Genomic DNA, 20,161 nt, shown 5'->3' with positions numbered 1-20,161 from the left:
ACAGAATATCGGGAGGTACCGCTATATGAGGGCTATACGAAGACGTGAACCTGCAAAGACAATTTTCTGGCATAGGCTGTGGTATTCATGACGAACTTCAAATACCAAATTTGAAACATTTCCGGTGAATAATGTCATTTAAATGACTAAAATACCGAAAATAGGGAGGTACCACGGTATGGGGGCTATACCAAAACGTGGACCTACATGGTCCATTTTCAATACAAAAATTTCTGCAGACATAATAAACATTTGAGTAAAATTGTATCAACCTACTTTATTTCGTTCGGAAGCTATAGCGATTTCCACTGATAGAAGGACAGAAGGACTCCTCAAAAGAAGTCTCACAAAATATATATGTTCTTACAGTACGTTTATACAAAAAAGGGTTAATCCATTAGATATGAATTAATTGCAGTCATATACATTAGAACTCAAATAAATCCTTTTAAAGTAGGTTTAGCATTCAAAAAGTTCTAACATAAGCATGGTATTATTTCTATATGATTTTTTAAGACCATAGTATTGGCATTGGGCCATTTTGGCCCATGTTTTTGTATAGGCCTCATGCGACGGTGCCACCGATGGCAAAATGTTGTAAGTATAAGTACAGGTTTGCCTATAAACCCCATTTTACGGTAAGTCCAGATATTCAGTATTTTAATGATTCTAGCCACATTTTTCAAACCTGGGTTCGAATGCGTCCCTCATACTGTAGTACAATATTGCCTATCATTTAGCCTCAATACAACGATACTTTCGAATAATAGGTATTCGGATCACATTAGCCAGATTTCTCAAGGGATTTTTTTAATTGATATATAAAGTTCGAATCTCTTGTAGGGTAGCATTGTCTATATAAGTCTACGTTTTCTATAGTCACATGCAATGTTATTTGAATTTGTCTATATAAGCCCACTTTTTCCCAACAGCCCCTATAAAACGATACCTCCCGATCTTAAAACTTGAAATAGATAACAACCGTTGTGGCAGAAAATTCACGTGTTGTTATGACACCCATAATTTACTTTCCAACCGGTTTCACTCGTATGCTGTTTAAAATAAAACATGTTATATTGAAAATAAGGAATAAGGATCATTTTATTCTTAGTTTTTTTTTTTTGTCCCACGGTGAAGATTATTAAATGTCCGGTTCTGCCGCACTTAAGGTTGTTTCACTTGTTTCCATTTTCATGGTTTGTCATGTAAAATTAAGTTTTGTTTGTGCGTGTATTCTTTTCAATAATAACAAAATTGTATACATATACTCCAATTCAGAAAGTTGTCATGTTTACTACAACTTATTTTTGGACAAAATTGACCCATTTTGTGATATACAGATCTGTAAACATGTATAGAACATGATTGTGAAAAGAAATCTCGATCGCGAAGAGTTTCAATACAAAACAAGAAAAAGTGGCGGTAGTTCGGCCTATTTGAACTTTTTATAACCTTCACCATGAATAATTTTGAATTATGTAAAAATCAGTCCTAAAATTCTGTTTTATGGGATCTATACTGATCAAGGAGACGTTATCCATTTTTAAGTATTAAGAGGTCTCAGTGGAACGTAACAAAACATTGCATATATTGTATATATATACAGAAGTTTTTGGTTAACACTTAACAATAAATTCAAACCCAAAGAACTTGCACGGAAAATATATTATTCTGTAAATTGTTGGCATCGAAGATGAAGGAAAATTAATCGTTGCATCCCAAAGTTGAGCAGAACGAAAGTCAGAATCCGTTGTCTTGTTATATTGTGGACAGCTTATTTAAAGGTCACGACTACGTCGTCAAAACAATGGAATCGCGGCATACATTTCCAATATTGGAATAGTTTGGTGACACATTACCAATATTGGAACGTTGCAAGACGGCAGGGACAAACATTACTCACAGGTATTTTTGTCTAAATCGAAGGTGAAGAAATCTGACTTTAAGTGCTATAATTGTTACAAAAATAGTACAGAAAGCACTAGAGTGCAAATCTGGAGACTATGCAGCAAATGCCATGCTGAATGGAATCAACATTGGCGAATTTAAAAGTACTATATGGGTGTTTGACAGCGGATCAACGAAACAGTGAAAACAGTGTATTCCATCAATTTCATAAATAACAATATATATTTTTAACATTTTTTTTAAGAAATTTGTATTGAATAATTCAAATCATTGTAATGCTGCGAGATGTCCACATTAAATCCACACAACAAATCCTTCCTTCTTCTCCCATATTTATGGTACATCAACTGTTTGGCTATCCCATGTAATATCCACATCTACATGAGCGAATTGGATTCACATCAATGAACATCAAAGTAGACAAGCTAAAAAACTGAAATATTGAGTATCAAGTCACTTATCTAGTTTATATGGTTTGTTTTGACTACACCATTCTCTCACAATTTCTGTGCTTGTACTGCGCACAAAAAGAATTCAAATTGCAAGTCCCTCAAATGTTAAAAAAATACTTTTTTTTAGTAATAAAATATATGGTTTTTCTATAAATGTTATCAAAAGTTTATAAAGATATTTTATTTTAGTGCTAACCTTGAAGGAATAGTATTGAAGAATAATAAGTGATCCCAAATATTTTTCAAAAATCCGTCGAATTCTAAACTATAGCCCCGTTTTCTGAGAAATAGTAAAGAAATCATATTAAAAACCTTACACTTACTTTCATATTGGGAAGGTAAGTTGTTGTTATAATAGGTAAAAATGCATTAAATTGTTGTGAACTACTCCATAGTGAATAAATCCATGTCATTGAGATAATTTCTTATATAGAACGTAAGAATCGCTTTGTAAATTGTGCTCCAAAATTTATTGTTTATCATCACAAACTGCTTGTGATACTTGAGAGCTCTTTATTCATATATATATATATATATATATATATATACTAGTTGGCCCGGTCCGCGTTGCCGGACCGTACTTTTAGCCTTTAAGGCATATTTTTTTATTATAAGTAGTAGTATTTTTTATTATAAGTAATGACACCATAGTAATTTCTAAACAGAAATAAATGTTTATAGCAAAAATTATAATAGATGTTCACCTACCGTCGGTTTTAGATATTTCGAATAGCCTGATCTTGATTCAAATCAGCTGTAATTTGGAATTTGTATTTCCAACGTTTAGAATACGTGCTGCTTGGTATTTAGTTTTGTCTACCTTGTAATTTAGGACAGAAAGATTTCGGAATAGTCAAAGATAGCTACTGTTTAACACCCATTACCGTGAGATGGGAGATGGGCGTTGGAGACCCCATAAAATCTATATTTTTATACCCTCCACCATACTATGGAGGGTATATTAACTTTGTCATTCCGTTTGTAACTCCTCGAAATACTCATATCAGACCCAACAAAGTATATATATTCTTGATCAGCGTAAAATTCTAAGTCGATTTAGCTATGTCCGTCTGTCTGTCTCTCTGTCTGTCCGTCTGTCTGTTGTAATCACGCTATCTTTCGAATGAATTGAGATAGATGGCTAAAATTTTGCACACTTGTTTATTTTTCCAGTAGGCAGGTTAAGTTCGTAAATGGGCCATGTAGGTCCACGTTTTCATATAGCCCCCATATAACGGTACCTCCCTATATTCGGTATTTTGATGATTTTAGCGACATTATTCACGGAAATTGTTTCAAATTTGGCATTCGAAGTTCAAAATGGATACTACACCATAAGACGGAAAATTGTCTGTGCAGGTCCACGTCTTCGTATAGCCCCCATATAACGGTACCTCCCGATATTCGGTATTTTGATGATTTTAGCGACATTATTCACGGGAATTGTTTCAAATTTGGTATTTGAAGTTCAAAATGGTTACTACACCCTAAGACAGAAAATTTTCAGTGCAGGTCCACGTCTTCATATAGCCCCCATATAACGGTACCTCCCTATATTCGGTATTTTGATGATTTTAGCAACATTATTCACCGGAATTGTTTCAAAATTGGTATTTGAAGTTCGTTATGGGAACTACAGTCTGTGATAGGGTCCAGGTCTTCGTATAGGCCCCATGTATCAGTACCTCCCTATATTCGGTATTTTGACGATTTTAGGTACAATACCCACCGAAATTGTTTGAGATGTGGTATTTGAAGTTCGTAATGGATGCTACAGCCTGTTACAAAAAATTGTCTATGCTGGTCCAGGTCTTCGCACAGCTCCGATATAACGGCACCTCCTTATATACGATATTTTGATGATTTTAGCTACATTATTCTCTAATTATTTCATGTTTCGAATTTGAATATGGTAATGGCTTATGACAAACAATGCCTATGTATGTCCACGTCGTATAGACCCCAATATAACGGCTATATTCGGTATTTTTAAAATTTTAAAAAAATTTTTTAAGGATTTTATTTTTTAAAAATTTCCAAATTCGTTGCAAATGGTGGAGGGTATTAAAAGTTCGGCCCGGCCGAACTTACTGCTTTTTAACTTGTTCATCATAGTATGATTCAATGACAATTAAGCAAATGTTCGGTCCCGTGCTACTTTTAATATTCGTAATATTTTTTATGTTTTTGCCACAATTTCCGACTGAATGAGTCCCAGTTTGACATTTCGGTGTTTATTTCATATAGACGTACATCCCAAATCTACATTCCCAACCAATATTCTCTTGGGGGTTACAAATTCAATAGATTACACACTTTTCTTTTATGACTACACATTATTTGGAAAAGTGGACTTGCGGGTACACTAATGTGGACACTATACTTAAATAAACGCTTATGTGAACAATTATCTGTAAGATGGGTCTAAACTCCAGAGTAGCCTAAATACAATTTTTAGCCAAATTAATTGATGAACTTGGTCAAGACCAAGATGGACCCTACTCCGAAAATTGAAAATTCTATAAAGATATTTTCTAACCCTTTCGAAAAAAAAATATACCAAATAAGACACCGAAAATAGCTTAAATCATATGATGGTTACACCAAAAATTGATCCTTTTTTCGGGTTGTACCATTATCCGGGGGTTACGACCCATATCACGACTTGCAAAAGCGATTAAAGGTATCTTGAAAGTTTAGGAAGAATTTCTGGAAGGATGAAAATCCTTTTCCTTCCAAATGTTTAATTCACTCTACAATTTTGCACCCTTTAAATTCGGTTTTTTACTGATTGCAGCCCAATGAATTTTGCAGTTTGAGTTCTTATTGGACGGATTATTGTTATATGAAAGAAGTAGATGCACGTTTTGAAATGATCCCCATAACGCTTTGTTGGTCATTTTTGTTTGTTTAAATGTGTTCGCATCTTCCAGCTGAAGCACAATGTGGGTTTTGAAGTTGAAAGCTATATGCCAATTTTAGACATGAAAGATCGCCATTTAACATCAAATTGCGCACTTGTTTCATTTATAATAATATTCATTCAGAATTCAAAACAATAAAAAAATTATACTCCAATATAGTATGTCAAATTGAAAAAATTTCGGGCCAATAAGATTTTTCCATTCACATTTTTTGTGATATTTTGGCGCGATTTTCTGCCAAGATACCATTCCGAAATTGAATTGGCAAAATTCATTGGGACTGCAATCAGTGAAATACCAAATATGAAAGGTGCAAAATAGTAGAGCAAATTGGACTTTTAGATACCATAGATCGCTTTTGCAAGCCATGATGTGGGTCATAACCCCAAGGATAAGAGTACAACCCGATTTCAAGCATATTTCACTTTTGAACCCTATTTTTATACCCTCCACCATACTATGGAGAGTATATTAACTTTGTCATTCCGTTTGTAACTCCTCGAAATACTTATGTCAGACCCAACAAAGTATATATATTCTTGATCAGCGTAAAATTCTAAGTCGATTTAGCCATGCCCGCCTGTCTGTTGTAATCACGCTTTCTTTCGAACGAATTGAGATAGAAGGTAAAAATTACCACACATGTTTATTTTTCCAGTAGGCATGTTAAGTTCGTAACTGGGCCATGTATGTCCACGTTTTCATATAGCCCCCATATAACGGTACCTCCGGATATTCGGTATGATGATGATTTTAGCGACATTATTCAACGGAATTGTTTCAACTTTGGTATTTGAAGTTCGAAATGGATACTACAGCCTATTCCAGAACATTATCTGAGCAGATCCACGTCTTCATATAGCCCCCATATAACGGTACCTCCCGATATTCGGTATTGTGATGATATTGTGATTTTGATGATTTGAAGTTCGTAATGAATACTACAGCATAAGGCAGAAATTTGTTTGTGCAGGTCCACGTCTTCGTATAGCCCCCATATAACGGTACCTCACTATATTCGGCATTTTGATGATTTTAGCGACATTATTCACCGGAAGTTTTTCAAATTTGGTATTTGGGATTCATAATGGATACTACAGCCTATGACAGAAAATTGTCTGTTCAGGTCCACGTCTTCGTATAGCCCCCCTATAACGGTATCTCCCAAAATTCGGTATTTTGATGATTATTCACCGGAATTGTTTCAAATTTCGTCTTTAGAGTTCGTTATGAGAACTGCAGTCTGTGACAGAAAATTGCTATGCAGGCCCAGGTCTTCGTATAGGCCCCATATATCAATACCTCTCTATATTCGGTATTTTGACAAGTTTAGGTACAATACCCACCGAAATTGTTTGAGATATCGTGTTTGACGTTAGTAATGGATGCTATAGCCGAAATTTTCCAAATTCGTTCCAAATGGTGGAGGGTATTTAAAGTTTGGCCCGGCCGAACTTACTGCTTTTTAACTTGTTCATACTAATTTCGGCAAATGTTGGTAATTTGAGCCGAAACCATCCTTGCAAAAACTGATCACTCTTTGGTATGGTTTTTCATTTTTTATACCCTCCACTATAGTATGGAGGAGTTTGTCATTTCGTTTGTATCACCTCGAAATATACGTTTTAGATCCCACAAAGTATATATATTCCTATGCAGGTCCATGTCGTCGTATAGGCCCTAATATAACAGGTACATTCGGTATTTTTAATTTTTTTGAGAATTGCCAAATTCGTTCCAATTGATGGAGGGTATTCAAATTTCAGCTCTGCCGAACATACTGCTTTTTTACTTGTTTACTAACATAACGTTCTTTTAAACATATGGTGAAAATAATTCTTTATTTTGTTAAAAAAATTGAATTTAATGTGATAAACCAAATTGAAAAAAACGTACATTATATAAAATTGACAAAAAAGTAAAACAAAACAATATCAACATGTTCGCTGTTTTTTTTTTTACAGCAATTGTTTAAAGGTACTTACGAAGTTTGTCAATAGAATGTACAGAATGTAAATACAGTTTTGTCCGTTGCCGTTTTATACTACCCAAAACAGACTACACATCATATTAGACTACGACCTGGACATCTCGTGCATTTTGGGATTATAAATGTTCTTTGCACCACAACCGATAAGACAGCTTCTTACGTATATGTTCGTCATTCAAAAAAAAAAAAAAAAAAAAAAAAAAGTAAAACAGCTGTAAGTTCGGCCGGGCCGAACTTTTAATACCCTCCACCATTTGCAACGAATTTGGAAATTTTCAAAAAATAAAATCCTTAAAAAATTCTGTTAAAATTTTAAAAATACCGAATATAGCCGTTATTTTGGGGTCTATACGACGTGGGCATACATAGTCATTGTTTGTCATAAGCCATTACCATATTCAAATTCGAAACTTGAAATAAACGGTGAATAATGTAGCTAAAATCATCAAAATACCGAATATAGGGAGGTACCGTTATATGGGGGCTATACGAAGACCTGGACCCGCACAAACAATTTTCTGTCGCAGACTGTAGTTCCCATAACGAACTTCAAATACCAATTTTAAAACAATTCCGGTGAATAATGTCGCTAAAATCATCAAAATACCGAATATAGGGAGGTACCGTTATATGGGGGCTATATGAAGACGTGGACCTGCACAGACAATTTTCTGTCTTAGGGTGTAGTATCCATTTTGAACTTCAAATACCAAATTTGAAACAATTCCCGTGAATAATGTCGCTAAAATCATAAAAATACCGAATATCGGGAGGTTCCGTTATATGGGGGCTATACGAAGACGTGGACCTGCACGGATAATTTTCCGTCTTAGGGTGTAGTATCCATTTTGAACTTCAAATACCACATCTCAAACAATTCCCGTGAATAATTTCGCTAAAATCATCAAAATACCGAATATAGGGAGGTACCGTTATATGGGGGCTATATGAAAACGTGGACCTACATGGCCCATTTACGAACTTAACCTGCCTACTGGAAAAATAAACATGTAAACAAAATTTTAGCCACCTATCTCAATTCATTCGAAAGATAGAGTGATTACAACAGACAGACGGACAGACAGACAGACGGACATCGCTAAATCGACTTAGAATTTTACGCTGATCAAGAATATATATACTTTGTTGGGTCTGATATGAGTATTTCGAGGGATTACAAACGGAATGACAAAGTTAATATACCCTCCATAGTATGGTGGAGGGTATAAAAAAGTAAAAAATAAATAAAAATACCACAAATGTACATTCGAAAATAGTAAGTCAAAATGAAAAAATATCGTGGTATATAAAACATTGCTATTGTGCATTCCAAAAGTCAAAATGGAAAAATTCAAATTGCGCCAAAACCTGGAAAAGACCCACGAAAAATATATCGACACATTCCACCTCTTTGTCGACTATAAAGCCGCATTTGACAGCCCTATCCGTTCAGAGGTGTTTAAAGCCATGTCTGCGTTCGGCATTCCTACAAAATTAATAAGGCTATGCAGGATAACTTTAACTGGCACAAGGTCAACAGTTAGAGTCCAAAAGGGCCTCCCGAAGCCCTTCAATACCGAACGAGGGTTCAGACAAGGTGACAGCCTCTCGTGTGACCTATTTAACATCCTGCTGGAAAAGTTCATACGAGATGCAAAGGTGAACAGAAATGGCACTCTGTACACCAAACAAAAGGGCCTCCCGGAGCCCTTCAATACCGAACGAGGGTTCAGACAAGGTGACAGCCTCTCGTGTGACTTATTTAACATCCTGCTGGAAAAGTTCATACGAGATGCTAAGGTGAACAGAAATGGCACTCTGTACACCAAACAACACATGTTTCTCGCCTACGCCGATGACATCGACATAATGGGTCGAACATTGAGAGCGATAACAGCCACCTTTGAACAAATTGAGAAGGAGTCTGCCAAAGTGGGTCTGGCAGTAAATGGCGAGAAGACTAAGCTGATGGTATCAACGCGCTGTATGGATCTGAAGCATGGGATGAGGCAGCGCTTGCAGTGTTTGAGAAAAATTCTCCGAAAGATCCACGGGCCGATCAGCATCGACGGTGAATATCGACGTCGAATGAACCACGAGCTATACCATCTAAACACGGACATCGACATAGTCAGAAGTATCGAGCTGCAGCGACTACGGTGGCTAGGCCATGTAGTGCGAATGGATGAGGATTCCCCAGCTCATAAGGCACACATATAAAAGCGAGCCTACCGATGGTTCACGTAGAAGGGGAAGGCCAAGAATTAGATGGAAAGATCAAGACGAAGACAATATATCGGAACATGGTCTTTCAAATTGGAAAAACTGCGCACAAGAGCGACGCGCCTGGAAATTTTCTCTAAACTTGGCTTATGGAACAGCTAAGTGAGTAAGTAAAATCCTAATATTTGCCAAAATAATGAAGACATTTGTTCCATAGTTAGTAGATTACGTACTCTTGACTCTCCCTCCAACCCTAGGTATCTTTTTGGGGTCAGAGGAACTGGCCACACATACTTCTTTAAATTTATATGTATACAATTTAAAACAAGTAAAAACATTAAGTTCGGCCGGGCCAAATTTTAATACCCAAAAGGAAACATTAGAGCCCATTATGACCCTCATATACCAATTTTTAGAAATACTCCAGGGAAAATGTGCAAAAAATCATCAAAATACAGAATATCGGGAAATACAGCTATATGGGGCCATACAAAAACCTAGACATATACATACAGTGTTTAGCCAAAAGAGCTAGAACCCATTAAGACCAACAAATACCAATTTTCACACAAATCCGTGAAAAAATGTGGCAAAAATCATCAAATTACCGAATATCGGGAGGTACCGGACCGGAACGTGGACCTCTAATTACTACGATTCGCGAACTGGGACCCATTATGACCTACAACTACCAATTTTCACAGAAATTCGTGAAAAACTTTGTCAAAAATCATCAAAATACCAAAAATCGGGAGGTACCGTTTTATGGGCACTATACCAAAACGTGGACACAATACAAATTGCTCTGCTAAATTTTGGCGCTCTACGACAAATAATGTGTGATGTATCGTGATTTCAACAGACATACAGACAGACAGAAATCTTTAAAGACTTAGAATTTTATGCTGATTATGAATATATATACAATATGGGGTCTACGACGAATATTTAAGGATGTTACAAACGGAATGACAAAGTTAATATACCCTCCTTTTCAAGGTAGAGGATATAAAAATATAGTAACACTTCAGTTGAGAACTGCTTGGCCGAATTGACTACAAATTGGTTATTTGTAATTATAGTGGAAACGTTTTCATAAATGAAAATTTTGAGAAAAGCCTCTAGAAATTCGCGGAAGTAAAAAACTAAAATTTTCTATTTTGGTAAGGAATTTTGTATAGAATTGTTTCAGAATGCCTTTATAAATTGAAAATTCTTATTGAAAAAAAAAAAAATCGAGAAATTTTGCATATTTATCTATCTCTATATATAAAAACCAATTGTTGTTCGTTGGTAATATAATCAGTTGAGAACGGCAGAACTGATTTGCATAATTGTTTGCACAAACGTTCTTCATACCCCGAGTTAGGTTTTTGAAGAAAAAAAAAGTGGCAACGCCTAATTTTACGCCCACTATTTGGATGTATCTATCGTTAATAATCGTTAATATAATAATGAACATATGGCGCTAGTTGATATATATATATATATATATATATATATATATATATATATATATATATATATATATATATATATATATATATATATATATATATATATATATATATATATATATATATATATATATATATATATATATAGGCCCCATATATCTGTACCTCCCTATATTCCGTATTTTGACGAGTTTATGTACAATACCCACCGAAATTGTTTGGCTGCTTTATCTGAATTTCCCACCATTAACGCACACATGCACTTGTTGCGCGTGTGGATAAAATTTTATTTGGAATTCTTGCTGTGCGTATTGATTGGATTTCTCCTGGGAACGTTATTCTGCAATTTAATGTTGCTAAATCTTCAGGTTCAGCAGTGACACATTTGGTTGGTTTGACTTGGTGTTGTTTGGTTTGAACTGATTATGTTTACTTCGTTAACTCCTCCCCTCTAAGTTCATGCATCCTCGCATGATAAACCACATATTAGAAGAATGGAAGGACATGAATCTTACTGTTCGAACCTCTTAATGGCAATGATAAGTTTGATTTTGAATGAGTGTTTAGTTGAGCATTTTCCGCAATTTATATTTCCTGGTCTGCAATAGTGGACTCCGGTTTACTTTTGGCCAATTATTTTCATTATTGGGAGTTTCATTTCCTTTACTCCTTTTTGTTAAGGAGATAATGGTAGCCAAAATTATAAACATCATTAGCAATCCAATGTTGATAGTAAGATTTATTTTATTTTCGATTTTAGTGTATTATTTATGTGTGTATTGTTAACATTTACTGCTTGCATTCTTTCCAAAGTTATTACTCGTTCTTGAATACTAGAACCATGGTACAATGAAGAGAAGGTAGGTCAACTTTGAAAAAATTGCAAGTATAGAGGTCTACCTGTTTGGCTTGTAATGTCAGAAATAGTATCAAAACAATAACAAAATCAAACAACTTGTTGCATTTATTTTGAATAAATAATTGAAAACCGCGAAAACTGAATGAAAGGTCAACACTTCTTTTCAAAACCAGGTTCTATATATCTCTAAAGGATAATTTCGCTATAAAAACTCTAGATTTTGTCGATGCATACGATGAAATAAACATTTTGAAAACATCCGAATTTTAATGTCTTCTGAACAATTTTTTTGTTATTGAAAAGAAAACACATACATAAACAAATAAAGATGACATATTAAGCCAAGAAAATAAAAAAAAATTAAATCATAAGGTATCATAGCCCTACCTTGATATCATTGTACCATGACTAGAACTACTTGGCTGCAGTAGTGCAGGTAGAGGTTCGGTAAGAAAGACCTGAGAATTCAGGTGATGAATTATGAAGGTGCCATCTAATTTATTGTTGAATTGTCGATTTCTATTTGCCTGTTTTACTCGTTCAGTAACATCATGCTGTCGTCAATTTCTTCAACTAGAGCCATAAGTTCATGGTTGGTGGTAGTGCAGCGGGATTGTTTACTCCCTAGCAGATTTGGAATACATTCAGATTTACTTGTGTATAGGATATTATCAATTTCACAAATACTTATCTTATTATAATACTTGCAGTCGTTCTTAATACCAAATATGTTGTTACATCTTAAAACATTTTTAAATATTGTCTTAACTATTTTATTATTTTTCCTTACAGGTTTAATTAGCAAATTGTCACAATTTTCATTATTAGTTGTAGAAATATTTACTGCTTATTAATATAAATAAAAGTATATATACACAATCTACCAAACCCATGCAATTGTGAAACCAATCGAGTTGTTTCTCATTTGGGTTATTGACTTGCTTAAAATAAACACTGAAACCAAAATTATATTAGGTCAGTTATATGCTGACATAGAACAAAACTATTGAATAACAAAGACTAAAAATATTATGTGTTAAAATTATGTTCTTTCGAACATTCTCCCCCACGTTTGGGTTATTGACTTGCTTAAAATAAACACTGAAACCAAAATTATATTAGGTCAGTTATATGCTGACATAGAACAAAACTATTGAATAACAAAGACTAAAAATATTATGTGTTAAAATTATGTTCTTTTGAACATTCTCCCCCACGTTGAACGAGGAACGTTCAAGAAACTGTCTGGTCAATGACGTATGATGATGAGACTGACTGCCGGGAAATAGGTGTTGGGTTGACGTTGTTGTTGGAAGTTCTGTGGTGATGAAACTTGACAGTGACGTATATGGCTACTCCAATTCCAATGCAAAGAGCTAGATAGCTGATGGTATGATGGTGAATGGTCGTCGATTCCATTAGCTGTGGAAGGCGTCCGATTTCAATGGTTTTTTAGCAGTTGGTGTAAGGTGACGAGCTCAGGAGCATGTGTTTCATAGGTGCTGTTTAATGTTGTGTTGAGCAAGACAAGCCTACTGCTTGAGATTATGGAATCTAGTGGCTTAAGTCTCAGACTTGTGTATGTTGAACGAATGACACAAGCATAGAGGTAAAAATAGTAAAGCCACAAGCATCAGCGATACTAGCATGCTGCTTGACGTTTTCAATCACTTTGGAGATGGCCCTTCACGCCTATTCTTGGTCTCTATAGGCGGAGGAGGTTTCTTTTCCCATAAAGGAGCTAATTTGGTTATGACTCTTTTAATTTCGCCGTTTTGTGTCTTTACGTTAACTACACGAACAGGTCCATCGTTGCCCTTATATGTTCGGGTTCTTCTGCCTAGCGGCCACTGCATTACAGGCATGTTATCTACCTTAATAATGACCAATTGAATAGGTTCAACGTTTGGAGATTTCCATTTCCTTCTTTCTTGCACAGTATTCCGTGGACCAACGTTTCCAGAACTCATGATTAATTTGCGATACTACCTTCCATCTGGTTTTCAATGACGTTGACGATTGGTTCGCTGATGGGTCAACATGATCGGGAAGAGATCGATCGCAATGAAAACAAAATTCGTGCAGATCCTGCGGCAGAGTCACATCTCCATATCACCAATAACGAATACCAAGTCATTGGTGAAGGGTACAGGGCTGCAATCGACAACATCGAGGCAGACATCAAAAGGGGCAAAGAACAAATGCCTCAGAAACCGCTTCCGGCAACAAGGGAGGGGGTTCAAAAACAAACTAGCCAGTTTATTGCAACCAGCAATGTGGCTGCATTAGTGAGACGTCAGAGGGCTCTTATGCAGTCCATTCAAACTTTATTAAGGGGCAGTTCAGGCCACGCTGCACCCTGTCAGACATTGGTTGCAATTGAAAAACTGTGGACACACGTAAAAAATATCCACTTCAAAATGTTCGAGGACTTTGACGACCCAACGTTGGTGGGGTACGATGCGTAAGCATACGTTCTCTTAGAGGAAGAGACGTTAAGGTTCAAAGAAAAAATATCGACGCTAACACAGGTCGATCATTCGTCGTCTCAGCAGAGATCAGGCGGGAACTTGGCAAATCAAGTTAATCTGCCAAAAATTACCATCCCTCAATGTAATGGGTATTATTCGAAGTGGCAGACGTTTGCTGACATTTTTGGGAAAATAATCAACGAGCAAGCCTTGCCACAAGTCCAAAAAATATGGTATCTCAAGGCCAATATAACTGGGGAAGCCGAGATACTCATAAGGCACCTCGACTTGACCGAGGCGAATTACGACATTGCCTGGAAGATACTCCAAGACAGGTACAACAACAAGAGAGCTCAAGTGTCAACTATACTTGAGAGAATGCTAAACCTGCCCTATATGTCTGGCGATAGCAGATCAGTGAAGGATAGTCTTCATGAATCGTTATTGGCATTGGAGGGTCTTGGAATAAAGCTAAAATAATGGTATCCACTCCTAATCCACATCCTAACAAAGAGGATGGACAAGACTACTCATGTGTTGTATGAGCAGTTGATTGTGGATTCCAAAGAGCTCCAAACGATGCAGCATTTCATGAAATGTTTGAGGAGTCGCTTTGAATCATTAGAAACTGTCAATGGGATGCAGAAAAGCAAACCGTCAGCAACGACTGCTTCCACCACGATCCGTAGATGTCACATGTGTAAAGATGACCACCCTCTATATTAATGCAAACAGTTATTGGCAATGACAGTACCCGAAAGACAGAAATGGGTTGTTAGACACAAGATGTGACTAAATTGCTTCAATGATTACCATCAGGCAAAAACGTGCACACGTGGGAAGTGCAGGAAGTGTCAACAAAACCACAATACACGTTTGCATTTTCAACGAGGCACAAGTAGAGAACAAATCAGCAGATTTTTCAGTTCAGCAGCCACCAACAGTAGCATCGGCGAATAGATCCCAATCATACGTACTCCTCGCAACCGCACGGGTTGCGATCAAAGCAAATAATGGAAGAAGCTATGAGTTTAAGGCGATTCCGGATTCCAGTTCAGAGATTAAGCTGGTGTCAGAGTGACTAGTGCAGAAATTGGGTATCGAACCCATTCAAGCATCGCTCTGTATCGAAGGTGTTGGCGGAAGATCGAGAACCGCAAACCACAGGGTCAACGTGGAGCTTCAGTCACTGAACATCAAATTCAGAACTCGCCTAGAAGCTTTCGTGTTACCAAATATAGTGCCACCTCAACCAAGCACTGACATCGATATCACATCATGGCCTATTCCAGAAAACATAAAGCTAGCAGATCCCTATTTTAATTAAATGGCCAGGATTGACGTACTATTTGGAGCAGAGTTGCACTTCAACCTGATTCTCTCACAAGAACTTCGAATGTCCAAGGAGCTTCCTATATTGAAGAACTTAAAACTAGGGTGGATTGCTAGTGGAAGAGTTCAGGCTGAAGCGGAAACTGTGACATGCGCCGTTTTCGGAGAAGATGAACGTGCTCTAGAAGATTTATTAAAGAAGTTCTGGAAACAAGACGATGTTAAGATCAGAAGTTAACAATAGCAGAAGAACAGTGTGAAAACCACTTCAACCAAAATACAACAGTGAATGAGAATAGTCGGTTTGTGGTGCGATTACCGTTTGCAGACTGCCCTGAGAAGATTTCCGAATCTTTGAATATTGCAGCATCAAGATTCTCTGCGTTGGAGCGTCGCTTATCTAAGGATGCAAGTCTTCACGAGCAGTATGCTAAATTTATGAATGAGTATGAAGATCTGGGACATATGACGAAAGTAAAATCAAGAGATGTGCGTGGTAATCATTACTATATCCCGCATCATTGGTTCCTACGCCCAAATAGCAGCACTACAAAGCTGTGGATTGTGTTCGATGCGTCTTGCAAGTCATTATCTGGATGGTCACTCAATGATATTTTGCATTCAGGTCCCAGGCTTCAAGGAGATCTGTTTGGAATACTGTTGCGATTTAGAGTACCGAGATTTGTCTTTACAACAGACATTGAGAAGATGTATAGACATGTGCTAGTCGACAAATATCAGCTAATCCTATGGAGAAACACTCCAGACAAGGAACTCGAACACTACATGTTAAATACGTTAACATATGGTACGACGTGTGCCCCATATCTTGCTACAAGATGTCTAAAAAGCTAGCAGATACAAACATGCAAAAATATCCATTATGGACGCTGGTACTTCAAAAGAGTTTCTATGTTGACGATTGCATGTGCGGGTCTGACAGTTTAACAACGGCAATTGAGATGCAGAAACAGGTTCATATGTCACTACAGAAAGCTGGATTTAGACTACGAAAACGGTGTGCTAACCACTTGAAACTGCTGCATGGAGTTCCTCCAGAAGATAGATAAGTAGATCTAAATTTTGACAAGCCAGACGACAGGCATATAGACACTCCTTTGTTCGAAATTAAAAATAGCACCAATAAAGGAGATCACTTTGCTACGGTTAGGTCTTTGTGCCGCTGAATTGGGGGCAAAACTTACTGCTAAAGTAAAAGCCGAATTGGGTTACGAAGATCTACGGACTATTTATTGATCGGATTCAGAGATTACATTGTACTGGATCAATTCGGAACCATCAGCACTTAAGACGCCCGTTGCCAACAAGGTAAAAAACATACAAGGCATATCGCTAAGCACTCAATGGCGACATGTGGGGACAAAGGATAATCCTGCCGATTTATTATCCAGAGATATGAAACCAGATCGTCTGTCGGGATGTCTGATGTGGTTTTATGGACCCACGTACCTACATGACAATGAATCTCTCTGGCCCAAACCCTTCTTAAAGAATAAAGAAAATCAGTCTAATCTTGAATTCAAGACAAAATCTACAGTGTCAGCAATTGCGTCACAGACTGGGTTACAGGGTATAATCTATGGAATCAACCACAAGGCTTCATTTAGACCACAAGGCATCATTTTCTGTCGGTTATGCCCTGCGATTTGCCGAAAGCATAAAGGGACACAAGCATTGAAGTTCGACAGATGTACTGACACCTATGAGTTAAATCAGGCGATGCAACTAATAGTCAAGACCATACAGGTGGCGGATTTTGCGAAAGAAATTCAGCAGTTGAAGAAACATGTAGCATTGGACAAATCAAGCACCATACATAGTTTGACTCCGTTTCTTGATGACAGAGGAATACTTAGATTCGGTGGAAGGTTGGAAGAGGCAACCGTAGCATACGACACAAAACACCCGATGTTGTTACCATACAACGATCCAATTGTGAAACTCATTCTAAACATGATCCATTTAGATAATAGCCACTGTGGCTCACAACTATTGCTGGCAACGTTAAGGCAAAAATATTGGATAATTAAGGGGAAGGCTATGGCTCGCAACATTGTGCAAAATTGCGTAAGGTGCACCCGGGCGAAGCCAAAGTTATACAACCAAATCATGGGAAATCTCCCACCGAGCAGGGTCACACCTGTAAGGCCTTTTATTGTCTCCGGTGTTGACTATTGCGGACCACTATGGGTCCACTATAAAATACGAGACAAGAGACCACACAAGGTTTACATCGCTGTCTTTGTCTGTTTCGCAACAAAAGCTGTACATTTGGAAGTAGTTACAGACCTAACAACGGAAGCATCCATTGGAGCATTTATCTCTCGGCGAGGGAAATGTTAAACCTTATATTTAGACAACGCAACGAACTTTGCAGGAGCCAAAAATCAGCTCGATGAATTTAATGAGGCTGTATTTGGAGAGGAAAGAAAAAGATAATAGCGCAGACGTGCTCAAGAGAAGGGATTGATTTTCAGGTTATTCCCCCAAGAGTACCACCTTTTGGTGGCTTATGGGAAGCCGCAGTGAAGTCAGCGAAGCAACTGTTGCTTCGCACCACTAGTAGTGCATCATTAACCCACGAAAAGTTGGAAACAATTGTTATTGAAATAGAGGCAATCCTGAATTCCAGACCGTTAACTCCTATTTCCGACGATCCAAATTATCTAGCTGCATTAACACCTGGTCATTTTCTTGTGGGAGAGCCGTTAACGGCATAGATTGACCCATCAGTGATCCAATCGTCAACATCATTGACAAGCAGATGGAAGATAGTATCGCAAATTAGGCATAAGTTCTGGAAACGTTGGTCCACGAAATACTTAAATACACTGCAAGAAAGACAGAAATGGGTTAAATTGAGGGATTGTAATTTTTGGCAGATTAACTTGATTTGCCAAGTTCCCGCCTGATCTCTGCTGAGACGACGAATAATCGACCTGTGTTAGCGTCAATATTTTTTCTTTGAACCTTAACGTCTCTTCCTCTAAGAGAACGTATGCTGACGCATCGTACCCCACCAACGTTGGGTCGTCAAAGTCCTCGAACATTTTGAAGTGCATATCTTCCACGTGTGTCCACAGTTTTTCAATTGCAGCCACTGTCTGACATGGTGCAGCTTGGCCTGAACTGACCCTTATTAAAGTTTGAGTGGACTGCATAAGAGCCCTCTGACGTCTCACTAATGCAGCCACATTGCTGGTTGCAGTAAACTGGCTAGTTTGTTTTTGAACCCCTCCCTTGTTGCGAGAAGCGGTTTCTGAGGCATTTGTTCTTTGCCCCTTTTGATGTCTACCTCGATGTTGTCGATTGCAGCTCTGTACTCTTCACCAATGACTTGGTATTCGTTATTGGTGATATGGAGATGTGACTCTGGATCTGCACGAATTTTGTTTTCATTGCGATCGATCTCTTCCCAGAGATACGATCGATCTCTTCCCGCTGTCCTTCTTTCCAGCCTTTTTCACGTTCGCAATCACCTTCCTCAATTCGGAACTTCAATTAGGAACTGGCTTCTTCTCCAGATGTTTCTGTCTCTTGGATGGTGCTACTAGTTGTACGTAACTAGCTCCTATCACAAATAAATATTTCAAATTCCTTACCACTGGTGGGGGAAGTTCAAAATTTATGAGTGAATTGAGTAATTCTTGTCAGGATCACGTCGGGATCAACAAAAAATGTTTATTAATATAAATAAAAGTAGATATACACAACACTTGAATTGTGTAACCTTGGTATTTTTACAATTTCTTGTAATCTACCAATAATCTTTATTTTCGCTTGGTATTTATACATTTTGAAACCATTCGAGTTGTTTCTTTATTTGGGTTATTGACTTGCTTAAAATAAACACTGAAACCAAAATTATATTAGGTCAGTTATATGCTGACGTAGAACAAGACAATTAAATAACAAAGACTAAAAATATTATGTGTAAAAATTATGTTCTTTTGAACATTAACAATATAAATTATTTCATTATTATTTGAAGCGACTTTAACTTTTGAAAAATTTAATAACTCATCCATATTAGGAAATGGTATGTTATCATTATAAAAAATATCTCTTAAAGTGTTAACCTCTGTATTAGAAAACAAGTAAAAAAACATTAAGTTCGGCCGGGCCAAACTTTTAATACCCTCCACCTTAGGGTAAGAAAAACATTAGAAGAAATGTGGCATAAACCATTAAAATGCCGAATATCGGGAGGTACCGTTATATGGGGGCTACACCAAAACGTGGACCTATAATTACAATGTTTCGCTACACAAACTAAGACCCATTAGGGCCCACAAATACCAATTTTTAGACAAATCAGTGAAAAAATGTTGCAAAAACCATCAAAATACCGAATATCGGGATGTACCGTTATATGGGGGCTATATCAAATCATGGACCCATGCATGCAATGTTTCGCCACCGAAGCTGGAACCCATTATTACCAACAAATACCAATGTGTGCAAAAATCATCAAATTACCAAATATCGGGAGGTACCGTTATATAGGGGCTATACCAAAACGTG

At 37.1% G+C, this 20,161-nt stretch overlaps 1 protein-coding gene across 3 annotated transcripts in view; it reads right to left on the bottom strand.

Annotated features, from left to right (window-relative positions):
• Positions 1 to 20,161, bottom strand: part of LOC109613669 (FERM domain-containing protein 3) — a 554,999-nt gene that overhangs the window by 37,351 nt on the left and 497,487 nt on the right. The window lies entirely within an intron of this gene.

This window comes from Musca domestica, unplaced genomic scaffold, assembly GCF_030504385.1.
Source record: "Musca domestica strain aabys unplaced genomic scaffold, Musca_domestica.polishedcontigs.V.1.1 11, whole genome shotgun sequence".
NCBI classification, from domain to species: domain Eukaryota; kingdom Metazoa; phylum Arthropoda; class Insecta; order Diptera; family Muscidae; genus Musca; species Musca domestica.
This window is presented reverse-complemented; position numbering and strand designations above follow the sequence as displayed.